We start from the raw sequence: 21,180 nt of genomic DNA, 5'->3' as shown, positions 1-21,180 counted from the left end.
ACAGGCCTTGCAGGGCTCCGAAAGGAGCTAATCGCGGTTAAGATTGTGCTCAGAGGTAATATTGCATTTGGGTATTTGTTTCAGTTCCAAATTTACTGCTTCGCATGTGAGGGTTGAGATTTGCTCACAGGCCTTGCAGGGCTACGAAAGGACCTAATCGCGGTTAAGATTGTGCTCAGAGGTAATACTGCATTTGGGTATTTGTTTCAGTTCCAGATTTACTGCTTCACATGTGAGGGTTGATATTTGCTCACAGGCCTTGCAGGGCTCCGAAAGGAGCTAATCGCGGTTAAGATTGTGCTCAGAGGTAATACTGCATTTGGGTATTTGTTTCAGTTCCAGATTTACTGCTTCGCATGTGAGGGTTGAGATTTGCTCACAGGCCTTGCAGGGCTACGAAAGGAGCTAATCGCGGTTAAGATTGTGCTCAGAGGTAATATTGCATTTGGGTATTTGTTTCAGTTCCAGATTTACTGCTTCGCATGTGAGGGTTGAGATTTGCCAACAGCCCTTGCAGGGCTCCGAAAGGACTAATCGCGGTTAAGATTGTGCTCAGAGGTAATATTGCATTTGGGTATTTGTTTCAGTTCCAGATTTACTGCTTCGCATGTGAGGGTTGAGATTTTCTCACAGGCCTTGCAGGGCTCCGAAAGGAGATTTGTTTCAGTTCCAAATTTACTGCTTCGCATGTGAGGGTTGAGATTTGCTCACAGGCCTTGCAGGGCTACGAAAGGAGCTAATCGCGGTTAAGATTGTGCTCAGAGGTAATACTGCATTTGGGTATTTGTTTCAGTTCCACATTTGCTGCTTCGCATGTGAGGGTTGAGATTTGCTCACAGGCCTTGCAGGGCTCCGAAAGGAGCTAATCGCGGTTAAGATTGTGCTCAGAGGTAATACTGCATTTGGATATTTGTTTCAGTTCCAGATTTACTGCTTCTCATGGGAGGGTTGAGATTTGCTCACAGGCCTTGCAGGGCTCCGAAAGGAGCTAATCGCGGTTAAGATTGTGCTCAGAGGTAATATTGCATTTGGGTATTTGTTTCAGTTCCAGATTTACTGCTTCGCATGTGAGGGTTGAGATTTCCCACAGGCCTTGCAGGGCTCCGAAAGGAGCTAATCGCGGTTAAGATTGTGCTCAGAGGTAATACTGCATTTGGGTATTTGTTTCAGTTCCAGATTTACTGCTTCGCATGTGAGGGTTGAGATTTGCCCACAGGATTTCCAGGGCTCCGAAAGGAGCTAATGCGGTTAAGATTGTGCTCAGAGGTAATATTGCATTTGGGTATTTGTTTCAGTTCCAGATTTACTGCTTCGCATGTGAGGGTTGAGATTTGTCAACAGCCCTTGCAGGGCTCCGAAAGGACTAATCGCGGTTAAGATTGTGCTCAGAGGTAATATTGCATTTGGGTATTTGTTTCAGTTCCAGATTTACTGCTTCGCATGTGAGGGTTGAGATTTGCTCACAGGCCTTGCAGGGCTCCAAAAGGAGCTAATCGCGGTTAAGATTGTGCTGAGAGGTGATATTGCATTTTGGTCTTTGTTTCAGTTCCAGATTTACTCCTTCGCATGTGAGGGTTGAGATTTGCTCACAGGCCTTGCAGGGCTCCGAAAGGAGCTAATCGCGGTTAAGATTGTGCTCAGAGGTAATACTGCATTTGGGTATTTGTTTCAGTTCCAGATTTACTGCTTCGCATGTGAGGGTTGAGTATGCTCACAGGCCTTGCAGGGCTCCGAAAGGAGCTAATCGCGGTTAAGATTGTGCTCAGAGGTAATATTGCATTTGGGTATTTGTTTCAGTTCCAGATTTACTGCTTCGCATGTGAGGGTTGAGATTTGCTCACAGGCCTTGCAGGGCTCCGAAAGGAGCTAATCACGGTTAAGATTGTGCTCAGAGGTAATACTGCATTTGGGTATTTGTTTCAGTTCCAGATTTACTGCTTCGCATGTGAGGGTTGAGATTTGCTCACAGGCCTTGCAGGGCTCCGAAAGGAGCTAATCGCGGTTAAGATTGTGCTCAGAGGTAATATTGCATTTGGGTATTTGTTTCAGTTCCAAATTTACTGCTTCACATGTGAGGGTTGAGATTTGCTCACAGGCCTTGCAGGGCTACGAAAGGAGCTAATCGCGGTTAAGATTGTGCTCAGAGGTAATACTGCATTTGGGTATTTGTTTCAGTTCCAGATTTACTGCTTCGCATGTGAGGGTTGAGATTTGCTCACAGGCCTTGCAGGGCTCCGAAAGGAGCTAATCGCGGTTAAGATTGTGCTCAGAGGTAATACTGCATTTGGGTATTTGTTTCAGTTCCAGATTTACTGCTTCGCATGTGAGGGTTGACTATGCTCACAGGCCTTGCAGGGCTCCGAAAGGAGCTAATCGTGGTTAAGATTGTGCTCAGAGGTAATATTGCATTTGGGTATTTGTTTCAGTTCCAGATTTACTGCTTCGCATGTGAGGGTTGAGATTTGTCCACAGGCCTTGCAGGGCTCCGAAAGGAGCTAATCGCGGTTAAGATTGTGCTGAGAGGTAATATTGCATTTGGGTATTTGTTTCAGTTCCAGATTTACTGCTTCGCATGTGAGGGTTGAGATTTGCCCACCGGCCTTGCAGGGCTCCGAAAGGAGCTAATCGCGGTTAAGATTGTGCTCAGAGGTAATATTGCATTTGGGTATTTGTTTCAGTTCCAGATTTACTGCTTCGCATGTGAGGGTTGAGATTTGCTCACAGGCTTTGCAGGGCTCCGAAAGGAGCTAATCGCGGTAAAGATTGTGCTCAGAGGTAATACTGCATTTGGGTATTTGTTTCAGTTCCAGATTTTTATCTTCGCATGTGAGGGTTGAGATTTGCTCACAGGCCTTGCAGGGCTCCGAAAGGAGCTAATCGCGGTTAAGATTGTGCTCAGAGGTAATACTGCATTTGGGTATTTGTTTCAGTTCCAGATCTACTGCTTCGCATGTGAAGGTTCAGATTTGCTCACAGGCCTTGCAGGGCTCCAAAAGGAGCTAATCACGGTTAAGATTGTGCTCAGAGGTGATATTGCATTTGGGTATTTGTTTCAGTTCCACATTTACTGCTTCGCATGTGAGGGTTGAGATTTGCTCACAGGCCTTGCAGGGCTCCGAAAGGAGCTAATCGCGGTTAAGATTGTGCTCAGAGGTAATACTGCATTTGGGTTTTTGTTTCAGTTCCAGATTTACTGCTTCGCATGTGAGGGTTGACTATGCTCACAGGCCTTGCAGGGCTCCGAAAGGAGCTAATCGCGGTTAAGATTGTGCTCAGAGGTAATATTGCATTTGGGTATTTGTTTCAGTTCCAGATTTACTGCTTCGCATGTGAGGGTTGAGATTTGCTCACAGGCCTTGCAGGCCTCCGAAAGGAGCTAATCGCGGTTAAGATTGTGCTCAGAGGTAATACTGCATTTGGGTATTTGTTTCAGTTCCAGATTTACTGCTTCGCATGTGAGGGTTGAGATTTTCTCACAGGCCTTGCAGGGCTCCGAAAGGAGATTTGTTTCAGTTCCAAATTTACTGCTTCGCATGTGAGGGTTGAGATTTGCTCACAGGCCTTGCAGGGCTACGAAAGGAGCTAATCGCGGTTAAGATTGTGCTCAGAGGTAATACTGCATTTGGATATTTGTTTCAGTTCCAGATTTACTGCTTCGCATGTGAGGGTTGAGATTTCCCACAGGCCTTGCAGGGCTCCGAAAGGAGCTAATCGCGGTTAAGATTGTGCTCAGAGGTAATACTGGAATTGGGTATTTGTTTCAGTTCCAGATTTACTGCTTCGCATGTGAGGGTTGAGATTTGCCCACAGGATTTGCAGGGCTCCGAAAGGAGCTAATGCGGTTAAGATTGTGCTCAGAGGTAATATTGCATTTGGGTATTTGTTTCAGTTCCAGATTTACTGCTTCGCATGTGCGGTTGAGATTTGCCAACAGCCCTTGCAGGGCTCCGAAAGGACTAATCGCGGTTAAGATTGTGCTCAGAGGTAACATTGCATTTGGGTATTTGTTTCAGTTCCAGATTTACTGCTTCGCATGTGAGGGTTGAGATTTGCCCACAGGCCTTGCAGGGCTCCGAAAGGAGCTAATCGCGGTTAAGATTGTGCTCAGAGGTAATATTGCATTTGGGTATTTGTTTCAGTTCCAGATTTACTGCTTCGCATGTGAGGGTTGAGATTTGCTCACAGGCCTTGCAGGGCTCCGAAAGGAGCTAATCGCGGTTAAGATTGTGCTCAGAGGTGATATTGCATTTGGGTCTGTTTCAGTTCCAGATTTACTGCTTCGCATGTGAGGGTTGAGATTTGCTCACAGGCCTTGCAGGGCTCCGAAAGGAGCTAATCGCGGTTAAGATTGTGCTCAGAGGTAATACTGCATTTGGGTATTTGTTTCAGTTCCAGATTTACTGCTTCGCATGTGAGGGTTGAGTATGCTCACAGGCCTTGCAGGGCTCCGAAAGGAGCTAATCGCGGTTAAGACTGTGCTCAGAGGTAATATTGCATTTGGGTATTTGTTTCAGTTCCAGATTTACTGCTTCGCATGTGAGGGTTGAGATTTGCTCACAGGCCTTGCAGGGCTCCGAAAGGAGCTAATCACGGTTAAGATTGTGCTCAGAGGTAATACTGCATTTGGGTATTTGTTTCAGTTCCAGATTTACTGCTTCGCATGTGAGGGTTGACATTTGCTCACAGGCCTTGCAGGGCTCCGAAAGGAGCTAATCGCGGTTAAGATTGTGCTCAGAGGTAATATTGCATTTGGGTATTTGTTTCAGTTCCAAATTTACTGCTTCGCATGTGAGGGTTGAGATTTGCTCACAGGCCTTGCAGGGCTACGAAAGGACCTAATCGCGGTTAAGATTGTGCTCAGAGGTAATACTGCATTTGGGTATTTGTTTCAGTTCCAGATTTACTGCTTCGCATGTGAGGGTTGATATTTGCTCACAGGCCTTGCAGGGCTCCGAAAGGAGCTAATCGCGGTTAAGATTGTGCTCAGAGGTAATACTGCATTTGGGTATTTGTTTCAGTTCCAGATTTACTGCTTTGCAAGTGAGGGTTGAGATTTGCTCACAGGCCTTGCAGGGCTCCGAAAGGAGCTAATCGCGGTTAAGATTGTGCTCAGAGGTAATACTGGAATTGGGTATTTGTTTCAGTTCCAGATTTACTGCTTCGCATGTGAGGGTTGAGATTTGCCCACAGGATTTGCAGGGCTCCGAAAGGAGCTAATGCGGTTAAGATTGTGCTCAGAGGTAATATTGCATTTGGGTATTTGTTTCAGTTCCAGATTTACTGCTTCGCATGTGCGGTTGAGATTTGCCAACAGCCCTTGCAGGGCTCCGAAAGGACTAATCGCGGTTAAGATTGTGCTCAGAGGTAACATTGCATTTGGGTATTTGTTTCAGTTCCAGATTTACTGCTTCGCATGTGAGGGTTGAGATTTGCCCACAGGCCTTGCAGGGCTCCGAAAGGAGCTAATCGCGGTTAAGATTGTGCTCAGAGGTAATATTGCATTTGGGTATTTGTTTCAGTTCCAGATTTACTGCTTCGCATGTGAGGGTTGAGATTTGCTCACAGGCCTTGCAGGGCTCCGAAAGGAGCTAATCGCGGTTAAGATTGTGCTCAGAGGTGATATTGCATTTGGGTCTGTTTCAGTTCCAGATTTACTGCTTCGCATGTGAGGGTTGAGATTTGCTCACAGGCCTTGCAGGGCTCCGAAAGGAGCTAATCGCGGTTAAGATTGTGCTCAGAGGTAATACTGCATTTGGGTATTTGTTTCAGTTCCAGATTTACTGCTTCGCATGTGAGGGTTGAGTATGCTCACAGGCCTTGCAGGGCTCCGAAAGGAGCTAATCGCGGTTAAGACTGTGCTCAGAGGTAATATTGCATTTGGGTATTTGTTTCAGTTCCAGATTTACTGCTTCGCATGTGAGGGTTGAGATTTGCTCACAGGCCTTGCAGGGCTCCGAAAGGAGCTAATCACGGTTAAGATTGTGCTCAGAGGTAATACTGCATTTGGGTATTTGTTTCAGTTCCAGATTTACTGCTTCGCATGTGAGGGTTGAGATTTGCTCACAGGCCTTGCAGGGCTCCGAAAGGAGCTAATCGCGGTTAAGATTGTGCTCAGAGGTAATATTGCATTTGGGTATTTGTTTCAGTTCCAAATTTACTGCTTCGCATGTGAGGGTTGAGATTTGCTCACAGGCCTTGCAGGGCTACGAAAGGACCTAATCGCGGTTAAGATTGTGCTCAGAGGTAATACTGCATTTGGGTATTTGTTTCAGTTCCAGATTTACTGCTTCGCATGTGAGGATTGAGATTTGCTCACAGATCTTGCAGGGCTCCGAAAGGAGCTAATCGCGGTTAAGATTGTGCTGAGAGGTGATATTGCATTTTGGTATTTGTTTCAGTTCCAGATTTACTGCTTCGCATGTGAGGGATGAGATTTGCTCACAGGCCTTGCAGGGCTCCGAAAGGAGCTAATCTCGGTTAAGATTGTGCTCAGAGGTAATAGTGCATTTGGGTATTTGTTTCAGTTCCAGATTTACTGCTTCGCATGTGAGGTTTGAGATTTGCTCACAGGCCTTGCAGGGCTCCGAAAGGAGCTAATCGCGGTTAAGATTGTGCTCAGAGGTGATATTGCATTTGGGTCTTTGTTTCAGTTCCAGATTTACTGCTTCGCATGTGAGGGTTGAGATTTGCTCACAGGCCTTGCAGGGCTCCGAAAGCAGCTAATCGCGGTTAAGATTGTGCTCAGAGGTAATACTGCATTTGGGTATTTGTTTCAGTTCCAGATTTACTGCTTCGCATGTAGGGTTGAGATTTGCTCACAGGCCTTGCAGGGCTCCGAAAGGAGCTAATCTCGGTTAAGATTGTGCTCAGAGGTAATACTGCATTTGGATATTTGTTTCACTTCCAGATTTACTGCTTCTCATGGGATGGTTGAGATTTGCTCACAGGCCTTGCAGGGCTCCGAAAGGAGCTAATCGCGGTTAAGATTGTGCTCAGAGGTAATATTGCATTTGGGTATTTGTTTCAGTTCCAGATTTACTGCTTCGCATGTGAGGGTTGAGATTTCCCACAGGCCTTGCAGGGCTCCGAAAGGAGCTAATCGCGGTTAAGATTGTGCTCAGAGGTAATACTGCATTTGGGTATTTGTTTCAGTTCCAGATTTACTGCTTCGCATGTGAGGGTTGAGATTTGCCCACAGGATTTCCAGGGCTCCGAAAGGAGCTAATGCGGTTAAGATTGTGCTTAGAGGTAATATTGCATTTGGGTATTTGTTTCAGTTCCAGATTTACTGCTTCGCATGTGAGGGTTGAGATTTGCCAACAGCCCTTGCAGGGCTCCGAAAGGACTAATCGCGGTTAAGATTGTGCTCAGAGGTAATATTGCATTTGGGTATTTGTTTCAGTTCCAGATTTACTGCTTCGCATGTGAGGGTTGAGATTTGCTCACAGGCCTTGCAGGCCTCCAAAAGGAGCTAATCGCGGTTAAGATTGTGCTGAGAGGTGATATTGCATTTTGGTCTTTGTTTCAGTTCCAGATTTACTCCTTCGCATGTGAGGGTTGAGATTTGCTCACAGGCCTTGCAGGGCTCCGAAAGGAGCTAATCGCGGTTAAGATTGTGCTCAGAGGTAATACTGCATTTGGGTATTTGTTTCAGTTCCAGATTTACTGCTTCGCATGTGAGTGTTGAGATTTGCTCACAGGCCTTGCAGGGCTCCGAAAGGAGCTAATCACGGTTAAGATTGTGCTCAGAGGTAATACTGCATTTGGGTATTTGTTTCAGTTCCAGATTCACTGCTTCGCATGTGAGGGTTGAGATTTGCTCACAGGCCTTGCAGGGCTCCGAAAGGAGCTAATCGCGGTTAAGATTGTGCTCAGAGGTAATATTGCATTTGGGTATTTGTTTCAGTTCCAAATTTACTGCTTCACATGTGAGGGTTGAGATTTGCTCACAGGCCTTGCAGGGCTACGAAAGGAGCTAATCGCGGTTAACATTGTGCTCAGAGGTAATACTGCATTTGGGTATTTGTTTCAGTTCCAGATTTACTGCTTCGCATGTGAGGGTTGAGATTTGCTCACAGGCCTTGCAGGGCTCCGAAAGGAGCTAATCGCGGTTAAGATTGTGCTCAGAGGTAATACTGCATTTGGGTATTTGTTTCAGTTCCAGATTTACTGCTTCGCATGTGAGGGTTGACTATGCTCACAGGCCTTGCAGGGCTCCGAAAGGAGCTAATCGCGGTTAAGATTGTGCTCAGAGGTAATATTGCATTTGGGTATTTGTTTCAGTTCCAGATTTACTGCTTCGCATGTGAGGGTTGAGATTTGTCCACAGGCCTTGCAGGGCTCCGAAAGGAGCTAATCGCGGTTAAGATTGTGCTGAGAGGTAATATTGCATTTGGGTATTTGTTTCAGTTCCAGATTTACTGCTTCGCATGTGAGGGTTGAGATTTGCCCACCGGCCTTGCAGGGCTCCGAAAGGAGCTAATCGCGGTTAAGATTGTGCTCAGAGGTAATATTGCATTTGGGTATTTGTTTCAGTTCCAGATTTACTGCTTCGCATGTGAGGGTTGAGATTTGCTCACAGGCCTTGCAGGGCTCCGAAAGGAGCTAATCGCGGTTAAGATTGTGCTCAGAGGTGATATTGCATTTGGGTCTGTTTCAGTTCCAGATTTACTGCTTCGCATGTGAGGGTTGAGATTTGCTCACAGGCCTTGCAGGGCTCCGAAAGGAGCTAATCGCGGTTAAGATTGTGCTCAGAGGTAATACTGCATTTGGGTATTTGTTTCAGTTCCAGATTTACTGCTTCGCATGTGAGGGTTGAGTATGCTCACAGGCCTTGCAGGGCTCCGAAAGGAGCTAATCGCGGTTAAGACTGTGCTCAGAGGTAATATTGCATTTGGGTATTTGTTTCAGTTCCAGATTTACTGCTTCGCATGTGAGGGTTGAGATTTGCTCACAGGCCTTGCAGGGCTCCGAAAGGAGCTAATCACGGTTAAGATTGTGCTCAGAGGTAATACTGCATTTGGGTATTTGTTTCAGTTCCAGATTTACTGCTTCGCATGTGAGGGTTGAGATTTGCTCACAGGCCTTGCAGGGCTCCGAAAGGAGCTAATCGCGGTTAAGATTGTGCTCAGAGGTAATATTGCATTTGGGTATTTGTTTCAGTTCCAAATTTACTGCTTCGCATGTGAGGGTTGAGATTTGCTCACAGGCCTTGCAGGGCTACGAAAGGACCTAATCGCGGTTAAGATTGTGCTCAGAGGTAATACTGCATTTGGGTATTTGTTTCAGTTCCAGATTTACTGCTTCGCATGTGAGGGTTGATATTTGCTCACAGGCCTTGCAGGGCTCCGAAAGGAGCTAATCGCGGTTAAGATTGTGCTCAGAGGTAATACTGCATTTGGGTATTTGTTTCAGTTCCAGATTTACTGCTTCGCATGTGAGGGTTGATATTTGCTCACAGGCCTTGCAGGGCTCCGAAAGGAGCTAATCGCGGTTAAGATTGTGCTCAGAGGTAATACTGCATTTGGGTATTTGTTTCAGTTCCAGATTTACTGCTTCGCATGTGAGGGTTGAGATTTGCTCACAGATCTTGCAGGGCTCCGAAAGGAGCTAATCGCGGTTAAGATTGTGCTCAGAGGTGATATTGCAATTTGGTATTTGTTTCAGTTCCATATTTACTGCTTCGCATGTGAGGGTTGAGATTTGCTCACAGGCCTTGCAGGGCTCCGAAAGGAGCTAATCTCGGTTAAGATTGTGCTCAGAGGTAATAGTGCATTTGGGTATTTGTTTCAGTTCCAGATTTACTGCTTCGCATGTGAGGTTTGAGATTTGCTCACAGGCCTTGCAGGGCTCCGAAAGGAGCTAATCGCGGTTAAGATTGTGCTCAGAGGTGATATTGCATTTGGGTCTTTGTTTCAGTTCCAGATTTACTGCTTCGCATGTGAGGGTTGAGATTTGCTCACAGGCCTTGCAGGGCTCCGAAAGCAGCTAATCGCGGTTAAGATTGTGCTCAGAGGTAATACTGCATTTGGGTATTTGTTTCAGTTCCAGATTTACTGCTTCGCATGTAGGGTTGAGATTTGCTCACAGGCCTTGCAGGGCTCCGAAAGGAGCTAATCGCGGTTAAGATTGTGCTCAGAGGTAATACTGCATTTGGATATTTGTTTCAGTTCCAGATTTACTGCTTCTCATGGGAGGGTTGAGATTTGCTCACAGGCCTTGCAGGGGTCCGAAAGGAGCTAATCGCGGTTGAGATTGTGCTCAGAGGTAATATTGCACTTGGGTATTTGTTTCAGTTCCAGATTTACTGCTTCGCATGTGAGGGTTGAGATTTCCCACAGGCCTTGCAGGGCTCCGAAAGGAGCTAATCGCGGTTAAGATTGTGCTCAGAGGTAATACTGCATTTGGGCATTTGTTTCAGTTCCAGATTTACTTCTTCGCATGTGAGGGTTGAGATTTGCCCACAGGATTTCCAGGGCTCCGAAAGGAGCTAATGCGGTTAAGATTGTGCTCAGAGGTAATATTGCATTTGGGTATTTGTTTCAGTTCCAGATTTACTGCTTCGCATGTGAGGGTTGAGATTTGCCAACAGCCCTTGCAGGGCTCCGAAAGGACTAATCGCGGTTAAGATTGTGCTCAGAGGTAATATTGCATTTGGGTATTTGTTTCAGTTCCAGATTTACTGCTTCGCATGTGAGGGTTGAGATTTGCTCACAGGCCTTGCAGGCCTCCAAAAGGAGCTAATCGCGGTTAAGATTGTGCTGAGAGGTGATATTGCATTTTGGTCTTTGTTTCAGTTCCAGATTTACTCCTTCGCATGTGAGGGTTGAGATTTGCTCACAGGCCTTGCAGGGCTCCGAAAGGAGCTAATCGCGGTTAAGATAGTGCTCAGAGGTAATACTGCATTTGGGTATTTGTTTCAGTTCCAGATTTACTGCTTCGCATGTGAGGGTTGAGTATGCTCACAGGCCTTGCAGGGCTCCGAAAGGAGCTAATCGCGGTTAAGATTGTGCTCAGAGGTAATATTGCATTTGGGTATTTGTTTCAGTTCCAGATTTACTGCTTCGCATGTGAGGGTTGAGATTTGCTCACAGGCCTTGCAGGGCTCCGAAAGGAGCTAATCACGGTTAAGATTGTGCTCAGAGGTAATACTGCATTTGGGTATTTGTTTCAGTTCCAGATTTACTGCTTCGCATGTGAGGGTTGAGATTTGGTCACAGGCCTTGCAGGGCTCCGAAAGGAGCTAATCGCGGTTAAGATTGTGCTCAGAGGTAATATTGCATTTGGGTATTTGTTTCAGTTCCAAATTTACTGCTTCACATGTGAGGGTTGAGATTTGCTCACAGGCCTTGCAGGGCTACGAAAGGAGCTAATCGCGGTTAACATTGTGCTCAGAGGTAATACTGCATTTGGGTATTTGTTTCAGTTCCAGATTTACTGCTTCGCATGTGAGGGTTGAGATTTGCTCACAGGCCTTGCAGGGCTCCGAAAGGAGCTAATCGCGGTTAAGATTGTGCTCAGAGGTAATACTGCATTTGGGTATTTGTTTCAGTTCCAGATTTACTGCTTCGCATGTGAGGGTTGACTATGCTCACAGGCCTTGCAGGGCTCCGAAAGGAGCTAATCGCGGTTAAGATTTTGCTCAGAGGTAATATTGCATTTGGGTATTTGTTTCAGTTCCAGATTTACTGCTTCGCATGTGAGGGTTGAGATTTGTCCACAGGCCTTGCAGGGCTCCGAAAGGAGCTAATCGCGGTTAAGATTGTGCTGAGAGGTAATATTGCATTTGGGTATTTGTTTCAGTTCCAGATTTACTGCTTCGCATGTGAGGGTTGAGATTTGCTCACAGGCCTTGCAGGGCTCCGAAAGGAGCTAATCGCGGTTAAGATTGTGCTCAGAGGTGATATTGCATTTGGGTCTGTTTCAGTTCCAGATTTACTGCTTCGCATGTGAGGGTTGAGATTTGCTCACAGGCCTTGCAGGGCTCCGAAAGGAGCTAATCGCGGTTAAGATTGTGCTCAGAGGTAATACTGCATTTGGGTATTTGTTTCAGTTCCAGATTTACTGCTTCGCATGTGAGGGTTGAGTATGCTCACAGGCCTTGCAGGGCTCCGAAAGGAGCTAATCGCGGTTAAGACTGTGCTCAGAGGTAATATTGCATTTGGGTATTTGTTTCAGTTCCAGATTTACTGCTTCGCATGTGAGGGTTGAGATTTGCTCACAGGCCTTGCAGGGCTCCGAAAGGAGCTAATCACGGTTAAGATTGTGCTCAGAGGTAATACTGCATTTGGGTATTTGTTTCAGTTCCAGATTTACTGCTTCGCATGTAAGGGTTGAGATTTGCTCACAGGCCTTGCAGGGCTCCGAAAGGAGCTAATCGCGGTTAAGATTGTGCTCAGAGGTAATATTGCATTTGGGTATTTGTTTCAGTTCCAAATTTACTGCTTCGCATGTGAGGGTTGAGATTTGCTCACAGGCCTTGCAGGGCTACGAAAGGACCTAATCGCGGTTAAGATTGTGCTCAGAGGTAATACTGCATTTGGGTATTTGTTTCAGTTCCAGATTTACTGCTTCGCATGTGAGGGTTGATATTTGCTCACAGGCCTTGCAGGGCTCCGAAAGGAGCTAATCGCGGTTAAGATTGTGCTCAGAGGTAATACTGCATTTGGGTATTTGTTTCAGTTCCAGATTTACTGCTTCGCAAGTGAGGGTTGAGATTTGCTCACAGGCCTTGCAGGGCTCCGAAAGGAGCTAATCGCGGTTAAGATTGTGCTCAGAGGTAATACTGCATTTGGGTATTTGTTTCAGTTCCAGATTTACTGCTTCGCATGTGAGGGTTGATATTTGCTCACAGGCCTTGCAGGGCTCCGAAAGGACTAATCGCGGTTAAGATTGTGCTCAGAGGTAATATTGCATTTGGGTATTTGTTTCAGTTCCAGATTTACTGCTTCGCATGTGAGGGTTGAGATTTGCTCACAGGCCTTGCAGGCCTCCAAAAGGAGCTAATCGCGGTTAAGATTGTGCTGAGAGGTGATATTGCATTTTGGTCTTTGTTTCAGTTCCAGATTTACTCCTTCGCATGTGAGGGTTGAGATTTGCTCACAGGCCTTGCAGGGCTCCGAAAGGAGCTAATCGCGGTTAAGATTGTGCTCAGAGGTAATACTGCATTTGGGTATTTGTTTCAGTTCCAGATTTACTGCTTCGCATGTGAGGGTTGAGTATGCTCACAGGCCTTGCAGGGCTCCGAAAGGAGCTAATCGCGGTTAAGATTGTGCTCAGAGGTAATATTGCATTTGGGTATTTGTTTCAGTTCCAGATTTACTGCTTCGCATGTGAGGGTTGAGATTTGCTCACAGGCCTTGCAGGGCTCCGAAAGGAGCTAATCACGGTTAAGATTGTGCTCAGAGGTAATACTGCATTTGGGTATTTGTTTCAGTTCCAGATTTACTGCTTCGCATGTGAGGGTTGAGATTTGCTCACAGGCCTTGCAGGGCTCCGAAAGGAGCTAATCGCGGTTAAGATTGTGCTCAGAGGTAATATTGCATTTGGGTATTTGTTTCAGTTCCAAATTTACTGCTTCACATGTGAGGGTTGAGATTTGCTCACAGGCCTTGCAGTGCTACGAAAGGAGCTAATCGCGGTTAACATTGTGCTGAGAGGTAATACTGCATTTGGGTATTTGTTTCAGTTCCAGATTTACTGCTTCGCATGTGAGGGTTGAGATTTGCTCACAGGCCTTGCAGGGCTCCGAAAGGAGCTAATCGCGGTTAAGATTGTGCTCAGAGGTAATACTGCATTTGGGTATTTGTTTCAGTTCCAGATTTACTGCTTCGCATGTGAGGGTTGACTATGCTCACAGGCCTTGCAGGGCTCCGAAAGGAGCTAATCGCGGTTAAGATTTTGCTCAGAGGTAATATTGCATTTGGGTATTTGTTTCAGTTCCAGATTTACTGCTTCGCATGTGAGGGTTGAGATTTGTCCACAGGCCTTGCAGGGCTCCGAAAGGAGCTAATCGCGGTTAAGATTGTGCTGAGAGGTAATATTGCATTTGGGTATTTGTTTCAGTTCCAGATTTACTGCTTCGCATGTGAGGGTTGAGATTTGCCCACCGGCCTTGGAGGGCTCCGAAAGGAGCTAATCGCGGTTAAGATTGTGCTCAGAGGTAATATTGCATTTGGGTATTTGTTTCAGTTCCAGATTTACTGCTTCGCATGTGAGGGTTGAGATTTGCTCACAGGCCTTGCAGGGCTCCGAAAGGAGCTAATCGCGGTAAAGATTGTGCTCAGAGGTAATACTGCATTTGGGTATTTGTTTCAGTTCCAGATTTTTATCTTCGCATGTGAGGGTGGTTGAGATTTGCTCACAGGCCTTGCAGGGCTCCGAAAGGAGCTAATCGCGGTTAAGATTGTGCTCAGAGGTAATACTGCATTTGGGTATTTGTTTCAGTTCCAGATCTACTGCTTCGCATGTGAAGGTTCAGATTTGCTCACAGGCCTTGCAGGGCTCCAAAAGGAGCTAATCACGGTTAAGATTGTGCTCAGAGGTGATATTGCATTTGGGTATTTGTTTCAGTTCCACATTTACTGCTTCGCATGTGAGGGTTGAGATTTGCTCACAGGCCTTGCAGGCCTCCGAAAGGAGCTAATCGCGGTTAAGATTGTGCTCAGAGGTAATACTGCATTTTGGGTATTTGTTTCAGTACCAGATTTACTGCTTCGCATGTGAGGGTTGAGATTTTCTCACAGGCCTTGCAGGGCTCCGAAAGGAGATTTGTTTCAGTTCGAAATTTACTGCTTCGCATGTGAGGGTTGAGATTTGCTCACAGGCCTTGCAGGGCTACGAAAGGAGCAAATCGCGGTTAAGATTTTGCTCAGAGGTAATACTGCATTTGGGTATTTGTTTCAGTTCCAGATTTACTGCTTCGCATGTGAGGGTTGAGATTTCCCACAGGCCTTGCAGGGCTCCGAAAGGAGCTAATCGCGGTTAAGATTGTGCTCAGAGGTAATACTGGATATGGGTATTTGTTTCAGTTCCAGATTTACTGCTTCGCATGTGAGGGTTGAGATTTGCCCACAGGATTTGCAGGGCTCCGAAAGGAGCTAATGCGGTTAAGATTGTGCTCAGAGGGAATATTGCATTTGGGTATTTGTTTCAGTTCCAGATTTACTGCTTCGCATGTGAGGGTTGAGATTTGCCAACAGCCCTTGCAGGGCTCCGAAAGGACTAATCGCGGTTAAGATTGTGCTCAGAGGTAACATTGCATTTGGGTATTTGTTTCAGTTCCAGATTTACTGCTTCGCATGTGAGGGTTGAGATTTGCCCACAGGCCTTGCAGGGCTCCGAAAGGAGCTAATCGCGGTTAAGATTGTGCTCAGAGGTAATATTGCATTTGGGTATTTGTTTCAGTTCCAGATTTACTGCTTCGCATGTGAGGGTTGAGATTTGCCCACAGGCCTTGCAGGGCTCCGAAAGGAGCTAATCGCGGTTAAGATTGTGCTCAGAGGTAATATTGCATTTGGGTATTTGTTTCAGTTCCAGATTTACTGCTTCGCATGTGAGGGTTGCGATTTCCCACAGGCCTTGCAGGGCTCCGAAAGGAGCTAATCGCGGTTAAGATTGTGCTCAGAGGTAATACTGCATTTGGGTATTTGTTTCAGTTCCAGATTTACTGCTTCGCATGTGAGGGTTGAGATTTGCCCACAGGATTTCCAGGGCTCCGAAAGGAGCTAATGCGGTTAAGATTGTGCTCAGAGGTAATATTGCATTTGGGTATTTGTTTCAGTTCCAGATTTACTGCTTCGCATGTGAGGGTTGAGATTTGCCAACAGCCCTTGCAGGGCTCCGAAAGGACTAATCGCGGTTAAGATTGTGCTCAGAGGTAATATTGCATTTGGTATTTGTTTCAGTTCCAGATTTACTGCTTCGCATGTGAGGGTTGAGATTTGCTCACAGGCCTTGCAGGGCTCCAAAAGGAGCTAATCGCGGTTAAGATTGTGCTGAGAGGTGATATTGCATTTTGGTCTTTGTTTCAGTTCCAGATTTACTCCTTCGCATGTGAGGGTTGAGATTTGCTCACAGGCCTTGCAGGGCTCCGAAAGGAGCTAATCGCGGTTAAGATTGTGCTCAGAGGTAATACTGCATTTGGGTATTTGTTTCAGTTCCAGATTTACTGCTTCGCATGTGAGGGTTGAGTATGCTCACAGGCCTTGCAGGGCTCCGAAAGGAGCTAATCGCGGTTAAGATTGTGCTCAGAGGTAATATTGCATTTGGGTATTTGTTTCAGTTCCAGATTTACTGCTTCGCATGTGAGGGTTGAGATTTGCTCACAGGCCTTGCAGGGCTCCGAAAGGAGCTAATCACGGTTAAGATTGTGCTCAGAGGTAATACTGCATTTGGGTATTTGTTTCAGTTCCAGATTTACTGCTTCGCATGTGAGGGTTGAGATTTGCTCACAGGCCTTGCAGGGCTCCGAAAGGAGCAAATCGCGGTTAAGATTGTGCTCAGAGGTAATATTGCATTTGGGTATTTGTTTCAGTTCCAAATTTACTGCTTCACATGTGAGGGTTGAGATTTGCTCACAGGCCTTGCAGGGCTACGAAAGGAGCTAATCGCGGTTAAGATTGTGCTCAGAGGTAATACTGCATTTGGGTATTTGTTTCAGTTCCAGATTTACTGCTTCGCATGTGAGGGTTGAGATTTGCTCACAGGCCTTGCAGGGCTCCGAAAGGAGCTAATCGCGGTAAAGATTGTGCTCAGAGGTAATACTGCATTTGGGTATTTGTTTCAGTTCCAGATTTTTATCTTCGCATGTGAGGGTGGTTGAGATTTGCTCACAGGCCTTGCAGGGCTCCGAAAGGAGCTAATCGCGGTTAAGATTGTGCTCAGAGGTAATACTGCATTTGGGTATTTGTTTCAGTTCCAGATCTACTGCTTCGCATGTGAAGGTTCAGATTTGCTCACAGGCCTTGCAGGGCTCCAAAAGGAGCTAATCACGGTTAAGATTGTGCTCAGAGGTGATATTGCATTTGGGTATTTGTTTCAGTTCCACATTTACTGCTTCGCATGTGAGGGTTGAGATTTGCTCACAGGCCTTGCAGGCCTCCGAAAGGAGCTAATCGCGGTTAAGATTGTGCTCAGAGGTAATACTGCATTTTGGGTATTTGTTTCAGTACCAGATTTACTGCTTCGCATGTGAGGGTTGAGATTTTCTCACAGGCCTTGCAGGGCTCCGAAAGGAGATTTGTTTCAGTTCCAAATTTACTGCTTCGCATGTGAGGGTTGAGATTTGCTCACAGGCCTTGCAGGGCTACGAAAGGAGCAAATCGCGGTTAAGATTGTGCTCAGAGGTAATACTGCATTTGGGTATTTGTTTCAGTTCCAGATTTACTGCTTCGCATGTGAGGGTTGAGATTTCCCACAGGCCTTGCAGGGCTCCGAAAGGAGCTAATCGCGGTTAAGATTGTGCTCAGAGGTAATACTGGATATGGGTATTTGTTTCAGTTCCAGATTTACTGCTTCGCATATGAGGGTTGAGATTTGCCCACAGGATTTGCAGGGCTCCGAAAGGAGCTAATGCGGTTAAGATTGTGCTCAGAGGGAATATTGCATTTGGGTATTTGTTTCAGTTCCAGATTTACTGCTTCGCATGTGAGGGTTGAGATTTGCCAACAGCCCTTGCAGGGCTCCGAAAGGACTAATCGCGGTTAAGATTGTGCTCAGAGGTAACATTGCATTTGGGTATTTGTTTCAGTTCCAGATTTACTGCTTCGCATGTGAGGGTTGAGATTTGCCCACAGGCCTTGCAGGGCTCCGAAAGGAGCTAATCGCGGTTAAGATTGTGCTCAGAGGTAATATTGCATTTGGGTATTTGTTTCAGTTCCAGATTTACTGCTTCGCATGTGAGGGTTGAGATTTGCCCACAGGCCTTGCAGGGCTCCGAAAGGAGCTAATCGCGGTTAAGATTGTGCTCAGAGGTAATATTGCATTTGGGTATTTGTTTCAGTTCCAGATTTACTGCTTCGCATGTGAGGGTTGAGATTTCCCACAGGCCTTGCAGGGCTCCGAAAGGAGCTAATCGCGGTTAAGATTGTGCTCAGAGGTAATACTGCATTTGGGTATTTGTTTCAGTTCCAGATTTACTGCTTCGCATGTGAGGGTTGAGATTTGCCCACAGGATTTCCAGGGCTCCGAAAGGAGCTAATGCGGTTAAGATTGTGCTCAAATAATATTGCATTTGGGTATTTGTTTCAGTTCCAGATTTACTGCTTCGCATGTGAGGGTTGAGATTTGCCAACAGCCCTTGCAGGGCTCCGAAAGGACTAATCGCGGTTAAGATTGTGCTCAGAGGTAATATTGCATTTGGGTATTTGTTTCAGTTCCAGATTTACTGCTTCGCATGTGAGGGTTGAGATTTGCTCACAGGCCTTGCAGGGCTCCAAAAGGAGCTAATCGCGGTTAAGATTGTGCTGAGAGGTGATATTGCATTTTGGTCTTTGTTTCAGTTCCAGATTTACTCCTTCGCATGTGAGGGTTGAGATTTGCTCACAGGCCTTGCAGGGCTCCGAAAGGAGCTAATCGCGGTTAAGATTGTGCTCAGAGGTAATACTGCATTTGGGTATTTGTTTCAGTTCCAGATTTACTGCTTCGCATGTGAGGGTTGAGTATGCTCACAGGCCTTGCAGGGCTCCGAAAGGAGCTAATCGCGGTTAAGATTGTGCTCAGAGGTAATATTGCATTTGGGTATTTGTTTCAGTTCCAGATTTACTGCTTCGCATGTGAGGGTTGAGATTTGCTCACAGGCCTTGCAGGGCTCCGAAAGGAGCTAATCACGGTTAAGATTGTGCTCAGAGGTAATACTGCATTTGGGTATTTGTTTCAGTTCCAGATTTACTGCTTCACATGTGAGGGTTGAGATTTGCTCACAGGCCTTGCAGGGCTCCGAAAGGAGCAAATCGCGGTTAAGATTGTGCTCAGAGGTAATATTGCATTTGGGTATTTGTTTCAGTTCCAGATTTACTGCTTCGCATGTGAGGGTTGAGATTTGCTCACAGGCCTTGCAGGGCTCCGAAAGGAGCAAATCGCGGTTAAGATTGTGCTCAGAGGTAATATTGCATTTGGGTATTTGTTTCAGTTCCAAATTTACTGCTTCACATGTGAGGGTTGAGATTTGCTCACAGGCCTTGCAGGGCTACGAAAGGAGCTAATCGCGGTTAAGATTGTGCTCAGAGGTAATACTGCATTTGGGTATTTGTTTCAGTTCCAGATTTACTGCTTCGCATGTGAGGGTTGAGATTTGCTCACAGGCCTTGCAGGGCTCCGAAAGGAGCTAATCGCGGTTAAGATTGTGCTCAGAGGTAATACTGCATTTGGGTATTTGTTTCAGTTCCAGATTTACTGCTTCGCATGTGAGGGTTGACTATGCTCACAGGCCTTGCAGGGCTCCGAAAGGAGCTAATCGCGGTTAAGATTGTGCTCAGAGGTAATATTGCATTTGGGTATTTGTTTCAGTTCCAGATTTACTGCTTCGCATGTGAGGGTTGAGATTTGTCCACAGGCCTTGCAGGGCTCCGAAAGGAGCTAATCGCGGTTAAGATTGTGCTGAGAGGTAATATTGCATTTGGGTATTTGTTTCAGTTCCAGATTTACTGCTTCGCATGTGAGGGTTGAGATTTGCCCACCGGCCTTGCAGGGCTCCGAAAGGAGCTAATCGCGGTTAAGATTGTGCTCAGAGGTAATACTGCATTTCGGTATTTGTTTCAGTTCCAGATTTACTGCTTCGCATGTGAGGGTTGACTATGCTCACAGGCCTTGCAGGGCTCCGAAAGGAGCTAATCGCGGTTAAGATTGTGCTCAGAGGTAATATTGCATTTGGGTATTTGTTTCAGTTCCAGATTTACTGCTTCGCATGTGAGGGTTGAGATTTGCTCACAGGCCTTGCAGGGCTCCGAAAGGAGCTAATCGCGGTTAAGATTGTGCTCAGAGGTAATATTGCATTTGGGTATTTGTTTCAGTTCCAAATTTACTGCTTCACATGTGAGGGTTGAGATTTGCTCACAGGCCTTGCAGGGCTACGAAAGGAGCTAATCGCGGTTAAGATTGTGCTCAGAGGTAATACTGCATTTGGGTATTTGTTTCAGTTCCAGATTTACTGCTTCGCATGTGACGGTTGAGATTTGCTCACAGGCCTTGCAGGGCTCCGAAAGGAGCTAATCGCGGTTAAGATTGTGCTCAGAGGTAATACTGCATTTGGGTATTTGTTTCAGTTCCAGATTTACTGCTTCGCATGTGAGGGTTGACTATGCTCACAGGCCTTGCAGGGCTCCGAAAGGGGCTAATCGCGGTTAAGAGATTGCTCAGAGGTAATATTGCATTTGGGTATTTGTTTCAGTTCCAGATTTACTGCTTCGCATGTGAGGGTTGAGATTTGTCCACAGGCCTTGCAGGGCTCCGAAACGAGCTAATCGCGGTTAAGATTGTGCTGAGAGGTAAGATTGCATTTGGGTATTTGTTTCAGTTCCAGATTTACTGCTTCGCATGTGAGGGTTGAGATTTGCCCACCGGCCTTGCAGGGCTCCGAAAGGAGCTAATCGCGGTTAAGATTGTGCTCAGAGGTAATACTGCATTTGGGTATTTGTTTCAGTTCCAGATTTACTGCTTCGCATGTGAGGGTTGAGATTTGCTCACAGGCCTTGCAGGGCTCCGAAAGGAGCTAATCGCGGTAAAGATTGTGCTCAGAGGTAATACTGCATTTGGGTATTTGTTTCAGTTCCAGATTTTTATCTTCGCATGTGAGGGTTGAGATTTGCTCACAGGCCTTGCAGGGCTCCGAAAGGAGCTAATCGCGGTTAAGATTGTGCTCAGAGGTAATACTGCATTTGGGTATTTGTTTCAGTTCCAGATCTACTGCTTCGCATGTGAAGGTTCAGATTTGCTCACAGGCCTTGCAGGGCTCCAAAAGGAGCTAATCACGGTTAAGATTGTGCTCAGAGGTGATATTGCATTTGGGTTTTTGTTTCAGTTCCACATTTACTGCTTCGCATGTGAGGGTTGAGATTTGCTCACAGGCCTTGCAGGGCTCCGAAAGGAGCTAATCGCGGTTAAGATTGTGCTCAGAGGTAATACTGCATTTGGGTTTTTGTTTCAGTTCCAGATTTACTGCTTCGCATGTGAGGGTTGACTATG

This window comes from Amblyomma mixtum, chromosome 2, assembly GCF_055824585.1.
Source record: "Amblyomma mixtum isolate Tamu chromosome 2, ASM5582458v1, whole genome shotgun sequence".
NCBI lineage: Eukaryota > Metazoa > Arthropoda > Arachnida > Ixodida > Ixodidae > Amblyomma > Amblyomma mixtum.
Note: the sequence above shows the minus strand (reverse complement) of the source record.